Genomic DNA, 12729 nt, shown 5'->3' on the forward strand with positions numbered 1-12729 from the left:
TGCTTGCTCGTATTGTGCACTGGCCATCTCTGTGACAATGTGATGTTTTACTGATGCTGCCCCATACGTCCTCCTCTAGCAATGTCTTATTAAGTTCTCCTGGTGTCATGTTAAAAATTAATCTGTAAGCGTCTTTGGGCAGAAATCAAATCTTTTGACTGAATTAGGAGGTGCCTAGTCCACTAGTATCCCAGTTATCCCTTATGCTTTCTTAAAAAATGACTGAGTGAGCCAGATCAAACAGACCAAGGAAAAAAAAGCACCCTGCTTTAGTGTCTCTGACATCGCTCAAGGAAAACTTACAATGAAGGCAAAAGGGTGATAGTGTGAAATGTGATAGAACTGGAAGGGCCCCCTGCAGTGTGGAGGACTAAGGGTATGTCTACACTGCCACCCTAGTTCGAACTAGGGGGCTAGTGTAGACATACCCCAAGTGAGGAGGAAAAAAACCCTCACAGATGTGGGCTCCAACTGAAAAGCAGAAAAGAAAAGGACATTCACCTCACTAGCCTCAAGCTCCACTCCAGAGCCTAGGGGGACTGGGGCTAGTAGATTTTGTGTCGTCCCCCCCCCCCCCCAGCCTCTGGGATGGAGCCAAAAATAAGGGATTCAGTGCACAGGCGGGACTGCTGGGGAGTGGACTGGGGTGGGGCTGTGGGATCTGGGTAGGAGGTAGGGTGCAAGTGTGGACTGGGGGTTGGGTTCTGGCCCAGAGGTAAGATGCAGGTGTGGGCTGGGGGTGCGGAGGACTCAGGGTGCAAGAGCAGGCTGGGGATGGGGCTATGAGGTCTGGAAGGGGGTGAAGAAGCAGGGGGTGAATGGGAGAGAGAAGGGGATGGGGTGCCTACTTGGTGCAGCTGAGGAGGGGGCACACATGGGAAGCTTTTTGTCCTATCTTCAATGGACCTGGAACCCAATTGGTTACTATCCTCTTTGCAGAATATATTGGCAGCTTACTAGCAGGCTCCCTCCCTTCCCCCAACCTTCTTTTCCCAAGACTAAAAATGCCCAGTTTTGTAGCCTTTCCTAATAGGTGAAAGCATCTAAACCTTTTATCATTTTTGTTTCTCTCCTCCGGATGCTTTCCAGTTTTGTCCTCCTCTTTCCTAACCTGCGGCATCCAGAATTGGACACAGAGCACTCTCATTAGAGCCTCACCACTGCTGAGTACAGCAGAAACATTACCTCCTGCATCTTATATATAACACGCCTGTTAACACACCCCAGCATCATATTAGTCTTTTTGCAACAGGATCACATTGACAAGTATTCGATTTGGGGGTCCACTATAATCTCAGACCTTTTCTAGCAATACCACCACCCAGGGGCGGCCCGAGAGCCTAGGCAAACTAGGCAGTTGCCTAGGGCGCCGCCAGCCCGGGTGACGCACTGACGGCCATGCAGGCAGGGGCGCCAATCGCGCCTTCCGCCTGGGGTGCCAGCTGCCGCAGCCAGCCTCAGACCATTCCTGCCACCACATAGACAGTTATTCCCCATCTATAGCTGTGCATGATAGGATAGGATGTGCTCTTAGAATGTAAGTTTTCTTTTGCCTGCAACCAGGCCTGAAGTTTTGTCAGCTCCCTTTCTTGTCAAGCGAGTGATTACTCAGCTACATGAAATGGGCAGACTCTTAGGCTGCGTCTATACTGCAGCCTTTTTCCACAAAAGCTTATGCAAATGAAGCACAGAGTAGATTATCGCCACGCTTCATTTGCGTAATTAATTAGCAGCCATTTTTGCGTAAGAGGCTTTTGCACAAAAAGGAGCTGTGCAGAAGGGTCCTTTTTGCGCAAAAACCCCCTCTTGCGCAAGAGCCATTCTTCCTTGTTTTTTTCAGAAAGAACAGCGCTTGCACAAGAGGGGGGTCTTGCGCAAAAAGGACCCTTCTACACAGCTCCTTTTTGCGCAAAAGCCTCTTGTGCAAAAATGTCTAATTAACTATGCAAATGAAGGGTGGCGATATTCTACTCTGTTCTTCATTTGCATAAAATTTTGCATAAGAAGGCTGCAGTATAAGTATAGACGCAGCTGTAGTCCTGTAGCCTAGCCTACAGCATTTATAGGCACATCCAATCAGTTTAGGTGCCTAAATAAATAAATACAGTGGTTCAAGAGAAGAGTTAGCTCTGAATTAAGTAGTTGGCAAAGAATAATTCATACGATGGATTAGCCCAGAGGGAAAGCTTCAGCCAGTAGCCTGGAATGGAGACAGATGCCTACCTATAGCAGGACTGTCATGAACAACTTCCCCTTTGCTGTTTTGAGATGGTTTAGGCCAGGAGAGAAAATGTCTCTGTTGTGAATCTTTCTGGTCAGTAAATTAAGCTGTTGCTAGTGCTTTCTGTAGGGGCATCTCAGCCAGCAGCTGCCAGATGGGGACAGGATGGAATCTGGGCCTGACTGTTGCAAACAGAGAGGTAAGAGAATGGTTTCGGCGGCAGCATGATGCAAGGTGCAGGAGCATAGCTGTGCAAGGGCCAATGTCACGGTAGCTCCCCGTGGAGCCCCTACCCAGGAGGCCTCGCTCCATCAGTTGGTACCTCCTGGTAGCCACTCCTCAGGAATGGCCTGGAGCAGCTCAACAGCTTTCAAGCCCAGCTTTGGATGGCAGGCAGGGAGGCACTCCGCTTGCCCTGGTGTGGTTCTAGTCTCTTAGCTCCTCCCGCCCCATGTAACTGTTACAGCCCTTAGGCAAAAGCCATCTCTGGATTATGGACATGGCCACAGAGGCCAAGCATCCACAGATGCTGAGAAAAGGCCATAGAGGTGTGGCAGAATACTTCGGAGCTAATTGTCTACACTGGCCCTCTTGCACAAAAGCATTTGCCCACGAGGGCTTTTTCCCGAGCGGGAGCAGCATAGTATTTGCGCAAGAACGCTGACAATCTTACATGAGATCATCAGTGCTCTTGCGCAAATTCATGTGGCCAGTGTAGACAGCTGGCAAGGTTTTCCGCAAAAGCAGTTGCTTTTGTGGAAAAACTTGCCAGTCTAGACGCAGCCTGAGTGTAGTCATTGGACCGATTATCCACAAATGCCTTATAGCTTAATGCCATAGACTACGCGCATTTCCTCCTCCCCCTTGCCGCCAGTGGGCTGGCCAGCAGCCTGGCTCAGTTCTGGCTCACACTGGATCCGAGAGCACAGTCCCCCACCCCACCAGAGAGAGGCTGCTGCCTCCCTACGCTGCTGCCTCATTTTCAGAAGCAGCAGCACAGGGCAGTACGAAATAGGCAGCCAGTCTGCATGGGGAGCTGGTTTTAAAACTGATTCCCCTGATGACCAGCTCCCACCTAGCACCCCACGCTGCTGCCTCTGATACAGAAGCAGCAACGTGCAGTGGCAGGGGGCCCCTTGGGAGTGAGGCTGGAGAACACTGGCTGCCGGCCTATCCCCAGGGAGTACAGAATAATCAAGTAAACGATAAAAATACAGTTAACATCCCTAACAGCTCCCACACCTGTCCCCCTAGGGGGACACAGACACCCGCCCCCGCCTGTCCCCCCCCCCGGACACACAGACACCCGCCCCCGCCTGTCCCCCCCCCCAGGGACACACAGACACCCGCCCCCGCCTGTCCCCTCCCCAGGGACACACAGACACCCGCCTCCGCCTGTCCCCTCCCCCCAGGGACACACAGACACCCGCCCCCGCCTGTCCCCCCCCCCCAGGGACACACAGACACCCGCCCCCGCCTGTCCCCCCCCGGACACACAGACACCCGCCCCCGCCTGTCCCCCCCCGGGACACACAGACACCCGCCCCCGCCTGTCCCCTCCCCAGGGACACACAGACACCCGCCCCCGCCTGTCCCCTCCCCAGGGACACACAGACACCCGCCCCCGCCTGTCCCCCCCACGGACACACAGACACCCACCCCCGCCTGTCCCCCCCCGGACACACAGACACCCGCCCCCGCCTGTCCCCCCCCCGGGAAACACAGACACCCGCCCCCGCCTGTCCCCCCCCCGGGAAACACAGACACCCGGCCCCGCCTGTCCCCCCCCCGGGAAACACAGACACCCGCCCCCGCCTGTCCCCCCCCCCGGGAAACACAGACACCCGCCCCCGCCTGTCCCCCCCACGGACACACAGACACCCGCCCCCGCCTGTCCCCCCCCGGACACACAGACACCCGCCCCCGCCTGTCCCCCCCCAGGGACACACAGACACCCGCCCCCGCCTGTCCCCCCCCAGGGACACACAGACACCCGCCCCCGCCTGTCCCCCCCCAGGGACACACAGACACCCGCCCCCGCCTGTCCCCCCCCAGGGACACACAGACACCCGCCCCCGCCTGTCCCCCCCCAGGGACACACAGACACCCGCCCCCGCCTGTCCCCCCCCAGGGACACACAGACACCCGCCCCCGCCTGTCCCCCCCCAGGGACACACAGACACCCGCCCCCGCCTGTCCCCCCCGGGACACACAGACACCCGCCCCCGCCTGTCCCTCCCCCGGACACACAGACACCCGCCCCCGCCTGTCTCCCCCGGGACACACAGACACCCGCCCCGGCCTGTCCCCCCCCAGGGACACACAGACACCCGCCCCCGCCTGTCCCCCCCCAGGGACACACAGACACCCGCCCCCGCCTGTCCCCCCCAGAGACACACAGACACCCGCCCCCGCCTGTCCCCCCCCCGGGACACACAGACACCCGCCCCCGCCTTTCCCCCCCAGGGACACACAGACACCCGCCCCCGCCTGTCCCCCCCCCCAGGGACACACAGACACCCGCCCCCGCCTGTCCCCCCCCCCCGGGACACACAGACACCCGCCCCCGCCTGTCCCCCCCCCGGGACACACAGACACCCGCCCCCGCCTGTCACACAGACACCCGCCCCCGCCTGTCCCCCCCGGGACACACAGACACCCGCCCCCGCCTGTCCCCCCCCGGGGACACACAGACACCCGCCCCGCCTGTCCCCCCCCGGGACACACAGACACCCGCCCCCGCCTGTCCCCCCCCCAGGGACACACAGACACCCGCCCCCGCCTGTCCCCCCCCCCCAGGGACACACAGACAGACCCGCCCCCGCCTGTTCCCCCCCCAGGACACACAGACACCCGCCCCCGCCTGTCCCCCCCCCAGGGACACACAGACACCCCGCCCCCGCCTGTCCTCCCCCCCGGGACTCACAGACACCCGCCCCCGCCTGTCCTCCCCCGGGACACACAGACACCCGCCCCCGCCTGTCCCCCCCCCGGGACACACAGACACCCGCCCCCCGCCTGTCCCCCCCCCAGGGGACACAGACACCCGCCCCCCGCCTGTCCCCCCCCCGGGACACACAGACACCCGCCCCCGCCTGTCCCCCCCCGGACACACAGACACCCGCCCCCGCCTGTCCCCCCCCGGGACACACAGACACCCGCCCCCGCCTGTCCCCCCCCGGACACACAGACACCCGCCCCCGCCTGTCCCCCCCCGGACACACAGACACCCGCCCCCGCCTGTCTCCCCCCCGGGACACACAGACACCCGCCCCCGCCTGTCCCCCCCCCGGACACACAGACACCCGCCCCCGCCTGTCCCCCCCCGGACACACAGACACCCGCCCCCGCCTGTCCCCCCCCCGGGACACACAGACACCCGCCCCCGCCTGTCCCCCCCCGGGACACACAGACACCCGCCCCCGCCTGTCCCCCCCCGGGACACACAGACACCCGCCCCCGCCTGTCCCCCCGGACACAGACACCCGCCCCCGCCTGTCCCCCCCGGACACACAGACACCCGCCCCCGCCTGTCCCCCCCCCCCGGGACACACAGACACCCGCCCCCCGCCTGTCCCCCCCCGGGACACACAGACACCCGCCCCCGCCTGTCCCCCCCCGGGACACACAGACACCCGCCCCCGCCTGTCCCCCCCCGGGACACACAGACACCCGCCCCCGCCTGTCCCCCCCCCCAGGACACACAGACACCCGCCCCCGCCTGTCCCCCCCGGGACACACAGACACCCGCCCCCGCCTGTCCCCCCCCCGGACACACAGACACCCGCCCCCGCCTGTCCCCCCCCCGGACACACAGACACCCGCCCCCGCCTGTCCCCCCCCGGACACACAGACACCCGCCCCCGCCTGTCCCCCCCCGGACACACAGACACCCGCCCCCGCCTGTCCCCCCCCGGGACACACAGACACCCGCCCCCGCCTGTCCCCCCCCCGGGACACACAGACACCCGCCCCCGCCTGTCCCCCCCCCGGACACACAGACACCCGCCCCCGCCTGTCCCCCCCCGGACACACAGACACCCGCCCCCGCCTGTCCCCCCCGGGACACACAGACACCCGCCCCCGCCTGTCCCCCCCCGGACACACAGACACCCGCCCCCGCCTGTCCCCCCCGGACACACAGACACCCGCCCCCGCCTGTCCCCCCCCGGACACACAGACACCCGCCCCCGCCTGTCCCCCCCCCGGACACACAGACACCCGCCCCCGCCTGTCCCCCCCCGGACACACAGACACCCGCCCCCGCCTGTCCCCCCCCGGACACACAGACACCCGCCCCCGCCTGTCCCCCCCGGACACACAGACACCCCGCCCCCGCCTGTCCCCCCCCGGACACACAGACACCCGCCCCCGCCTGTCCCCCCCCGGACACACAGACACCCGCCCCCGCCTGTCCCCCCCCGGGACACACAGACACCCGCCCCCGCCTGTTCCCCCCCCGGGACACACAGACACCCGCCCCCGCCTGTTCCCCCCCCCCGGACACACAGACACCCGCCCCCCGCCTGTCCCCCCCGACACACAGACACCGCCCCCGCCTGTCCCCCCCCCGGACACACAGACACCCGCCCCCGCCTGTTCCCCCCCCCGGGACACACAGACACCCGCCCCCGCCTGTTCCCCCCCCCCGGGACACACAGACACCCGCCCCCGCCTGTCCCCCCCCCGGGACACACAGACACCCGCCCCCGCCTGTCCCCCCCCGGACACACAGACACCCGCCCCCGCCTGTTCCCCCCCCCCAGGACACACAGACACCCGCCCCCGCCTGTTCCCCCCCCCCCCGGGACACACAGACACCCGCCCCCGCCTGTCCCCCCCCCGGGACACACAGACACCCGCCCCCGCCTGTCCCCCCCCCGGGACACACAGACACCCGCCCCCGCCTGTTCCCCCCCCCGGGACACACAGACACCCGCCCCCGCCTGTTCCCCCCCCCCGGGACACACAGACACCCGCCCCCGCCTGTCCCCCCCCCCGGGACACACAGACACCCGCCCCCGCCTGTTCCCCCCCCCGGGACACACAGACACCCGCCCCCGCCTGTCCCCCCCCCGGGACACACAGACACCCGCCCCCGCCTGTCCCCCCCCCGGGACACACAGACACCCGCCCCCGCCTGTTCCCCCCCCCCGGGACACACAGACACCCGCCCCGCCTGTTCCCCCCCCCGGGACACACAGACACCCGCCCCCGCCTGTTCCCCCCCCCGGGACACACAGACACCCGCCCCCGCCTGTTCCCCCCCCCCGGGACACACAGACACCCGCCCCCGCCTGTTCCCCCCCCCGGGACACACAGACACCCGCCCCCGCCTGTCCTCCCTCCCCGGGACACACAGACACCCGCCCCCACCTGTCCCCCCCCCCGGGGACACACAGACACCCGCCCCCGCCTGTCCCCCCCCCCCGGGGACACACAGACACCCGCCCCCGCCTGTTCCCCCCCCCGGGACACACAGACACCCTGCCCCCGCCTGTCCCCCCCCCCCCGGGACACACAGACACCCGCCCCCGCCTGTTCCCCCCCCCCGGGACACACAGACACCCGCCCCCGCCTGTCCCCCCCCGGACACACAGACACCCGCCCCCCGCCTGTCCCCCCCCCGGGACACACAGACACCCGCCCCCGCCTGTCCCCCCCCCCGGGACACACAGACACCCGCCCCCGCCTGTCCCCCCCCCCGGGACACACAGACACCCGCCCCCGCCTGTCCCCCCCCCGGGACACACAGACACCCGCCCCCGCCTGTCCCCCCCCCAGGGACACACAGACACCCGCCCCCGCCTGTCCCCCCCCCAGGGACACACAGACACCCGCCCCCGCCTGTCCCCCCCCCGGGACACACAGACACCCGCCCCCGCCTGTCCCCCCCCGGGACACACAGACACCCGCCCCCGCCTGTCCCCCCCCCGGGACACACAGACACCCGCCCCCCGCCTGTCCCCCCCCCGGACACACAGACACCCGCCCCCGCCTGTCCCCCCCCGGGACACACAGACACCCGCCCCCGCCTGTTCCCCCCCCCCGGGACACACAGACACCCGCCCCCAGCCTGTCCCCCCCCCGGGACACACAGACACCCGCCCCCGCCTGTCCCCCCCCCCGGGACACACAGACACCCGCCCCCGCCTGTTCCCCCCCCGGGACACACAGACACCCGCCCCCGCCTGTCCCCCCCCCGGGACACACAGACACCCGCCCCCGCCTGTCCCCTCCCCAGGGACACACAGACACCCGCCCCCGCCTGTCCCCCCCCCAGGGACACACAGACACCCGCCCCCGCCTGTCCCCCCCCAGGGACACACAGACACCCGCCCCCGCCTGTCCCCTCCCCCCAGGGACACACAGACACCCGCCCCCGCCTGTCCCCCCCCCAGGGACACACAGACACCCGCCCCCGCCTGTCCCCCCCCCGGACACACAGACACCCGCCCCCGCCTGTCCCCCCCCCGGGACACACAGACACCCGCCCCCGCCTGTCCCCCCCCAGGGACACACAGACACCCGCCCCGCTGTCCCCCCGGGACCCGCCAGTCCCCCGACCCCCGCCTGTCCCCCCAGGGACACACAGACACCCGCCCCCGCCTGTCCCCCCCCGGACACACAGACACCCGCCCCCGCCTGTCCCCCCCCCGGACACACAGACACCCGCCCCCGCCTGTCCCCCCCCCCGGGAAACACAGACACCCGCCCCCCGCCTGTCCCCCCCCCGGGACACACAGACACCCGCCCCCGCCTGTCCCCCCCCCGGGAAACACAGACACCCGCCCCCGCCTGTCCCCCCCCCGGGACACACAGACACCCGCCCCCGCCTGTCCCCCCCACGGACACACAGACACCCGCCCCCGCCTGTCCCCCCCCAGGGACACACAGACACCCGCCCCCGCCTGTCCCCCCCAGGGACACACAGACACCCGCCCCCGCCTGTCCCCCCCCAGGGACACACAGACACCCGCCCCCGCCTGTCCCCCCCCCAGGGACACACAGACACCCGCCCCCGCCTGTCCCCCCCCCAGGGACACACAGACACCCGCCCCCGCCTGTCCCCCCCCAGGGACACACAGACACCCGCCCCCGCCTGTCCCCCCCCGGGACACACAGACACCCGCCCCCGCCTGTCCCCCCCCAGGGACACACAGACACCCGCCCCCCGCCTGTCCCCCCCCAGGGACACACAGACACCCGCCCCCGCCTGTCCCCCCCCCAGGGACACACAGACACCCGCCCCCGCCTGTCCCCCCCCCGGACACACAGACACCCCGCCCCCGCCTGTCCCCCCCCCGGGACACACAGACACCCGCCCCGCCTGTCCCCCCCCGGGACACACAGACACCCGCCCCCGCCTGTCCCCCCCCCGGGACACACAGACACCCGCCCCCGCCTGTCCCCCCCCCGGGACACACAGACACCCGCCCCCGCCTGTCCCCCCCCCAGGGACACACAGACACCCGACCCCCCGCCTGTCCCCCCCCCCAGGGACACACAGACACCCGCCCCCGCCTGTCCCCCCCAGGACACACAGACACCCGCCCCCGCCTGTCCCCCCCCCCAGGGACACACAGACACCCGCCCCCGCCTGTCCCCCCCCCGGGACACACAGACACCCGCCCCCGCCTGTCCTCCCCCGGGACACACAGACACCCGCCCCCGCCTGTCCCCCCCCCAGGGACACACAGACACCCGCCCCCGCCTGTCCCCCCCCCCAGGGGACACAGACACCCGCCCCCGCCTGTCCCCCCCCGGGACACACAGACACCCGCCCCCGCCTGTCCCCCCCCGGACACACAGACACCCGCCCCCGCCTGTCCCCCCCCCGGGACACACAGACACCCGCCCCCGCCTGTCCCCCCCCGGACACACAGACACCCGCCCCCGCCTGTCTCCCCCCGGACACACAGACACCCGCCCCCGCCTGTCCCCCCCGGGACACACAGACACCCGCCCCCGCCTGTCCCCCCCGGACACACAGACACCCGCCCCCGCCTGTCCCCCCCCCGGACACACAGACACCCGCCCCCGCCTGTCTCCCCCGGACACACAGACACCCGCCCCCGCCTGTCCCCCCCCCGGGACACACAGACACCGCCCCCGCCTGTCCCCCCCCGGACACACAGACACCCGCCCCCGCCTGTCTCCCCCCGGACACACAGACACCCGCCCCCGCCTGTCCCCCCCGGGACACACAGACACCCGCCCCCGCCTGTCCCCCCCCGGACACACAGACACCCGCCCCCCGCCTGTCCCCCCCCGGACACACAGACACCCGCCCCCGCCTGTCCCCCCCCGGACACACAGACACCCGCCCCCGCCTGTCCCCCCCCGGACACACAGACACCCGCCCCCGCCTGTCCCCCCCCCGGACACACAGACACCCGCCCCCGCCTGTCCCCCCCGGGACACACAGACACCCGCCCCCGCCTGTTCCCCCCCCGGGACACACAGACACCCGCCCCCCGCCTGTTCCCCCCCCCGGGACACACAGACACCCGCCCCCGCCTGTCCCCCCCCGGACACACAGACACCCGCCCCCGCCTGTCCCCCCCCCGGGACACACAGACACCCGCCCCCGCCTGTCCCCCCCCAGGGACACACAGACACCCGCCCCCGCCTGTCCCCCCCCCGGACACACAGACACCCGCCCCCGCCTGTCCCCCCGGGACACACAGACACCCGCCCCCGCCTGTCCCCCCCCGGACACACAGACACCCGCCCCCGCCTGTCCCCCCCCGGGACACACAGACACCCGCCCCCGCCTGTCCCCCCCCGGACACACAGACACCCGCCCCCGCCTGTCCCCCCCCCGGGACACACAGACACCCGCCCCCGCCTGTTCCCCCCCCCAGGGACACACAGACACCCGCCCCCGCCTGTCCCCCCCCGGGACACACAGACACCCGCCCCCGCCTGTCCCCCCCGGACACACAGACACCCGCCCCCGCCTGTCCCCCCCCGGACACACAGACACCCGCCCCCGCCTGTCCCCCCCCGGGACACACAGACACCCGCCCCCGCCTGTCCCCCCCGGACACACAGACACCCGCCCCCGCCTGTCCCCCCCCGGACACACAGACACCCGCCCCCGCCTGTCTCCCCCCGGACACACAGACACCCGCCCCCGCCTGTCCCCCCCCGGGACACACAGACACCCGCCCCCGCCTGTCCCCCCCCGGACACACAGACACCCGCCCCCGCCTGTCCCCCCCCGGACACACAGACACCCGCCCCCGCCTGTCCCCCCCCGGACACACAGACACCCCGCCCCGCCTGTCTCCCCCCGGACACACAGACACCCGCCCCGCCTGTCCCCCCCGGACACACAGACACCCGCCCCCGCCTGTCCCCCCCCGGACACACAGACACCCGCCCCCGCCTGTTCCCCCCCCGGGACACACAGACACCCGCCCCCGCCTGTTCCCCCCCCCGGGACACACAGACACCCGCCCCCGCCTGTCCCCCCCCGGACACACAGACACCCGCCCCCGCCTGTCCCCCCCCCGGGACACACAGACACCCGCCCCCGCCTGTTCCCCCCCCCAGGGACACACAGACACCCGCCCCCGCCTGTTCCCCCCCCCAGGGACACACAGACACCCGCCCCCGCCTGTCCCCCCCCGGGACACACAGACACCCGCCCCCGCCTGTCCCCCCCGGACACACAGACACCCGCCCCCGCCTGTTCCCCCCCCCCCAGGACACACAGACACCCGCCCCCGCCTGTTCCCCCCCCCCCGGGACACACAGACACCCGCCCCCCGCCTGTTCCCCCCCCCCGGGACACACAGACACCCGCCCCCGCCTGTTCCCCCCCCCGGGACACACAGACACCCGCCCCCCGCCTGTTCCCCCCCCCCCGGGACACACAGACACCCGCCCCCGCCTGTTCCCCCCCCCGGGACACACAGACACCCGCCCCCGCCTGTCCCCCCCCCCGGGACACACAGACACCCGCCCCCCGCCTGTTCCCCCCCCCGGGACACACAGACACCCGCCCCCGCCTGTCCCCCCCCCGGGACACACAGACACCCGCCCCCGCCTGTCCCCCCCCCATGGACACACAGACACCCGCCCCCCGCCTGTCCCCCCCCCCGGGACACACAGACACCCGCCCCCGCCTGTTCCCCCCCCCGGGACACACAGACACCCGCCCCCGCCTGTTCCCCCCCCCCGGGACACACAGACACCCGCCCCCGCCTGTTCCCCCCCCCGGGACACACAGACACCCGCCCCCGCCTGTTCCCCCCCCCGGGGACACACAGACACCCGCCCCCGCCTGTCCTCCCTCCCGGGACACACAGACACCCGCCCCCACCTGTCCCCCCCCCCCCGGGGACACACAGACACCCGCCCCCGCCTGTCCCCCCCCCCCGGGGACACACAGACACCCGCCCCCGCCTGTTCCCCCCCCCGGGACACACAGACACCTGCCCCCGCCTGTCCCCCCCACCCCCCCCGGGACACACAGACACCCGCCCCCGCCTGTTCCC

This window comes from Pelodiscus sinensis, chromosome 23, assembly GCF_049634645.1.
Source record: "Pelodiscus sinensis isolate JC-2024 chromosome 23, ASM4963464v1, whole genome shotgun sequence".
Lineage (NCBI taxonomy): Eukaryota > Metazoa > Chordata > Testudines > Trionychidae > Pelodiscus > Pelodiscus sinensis.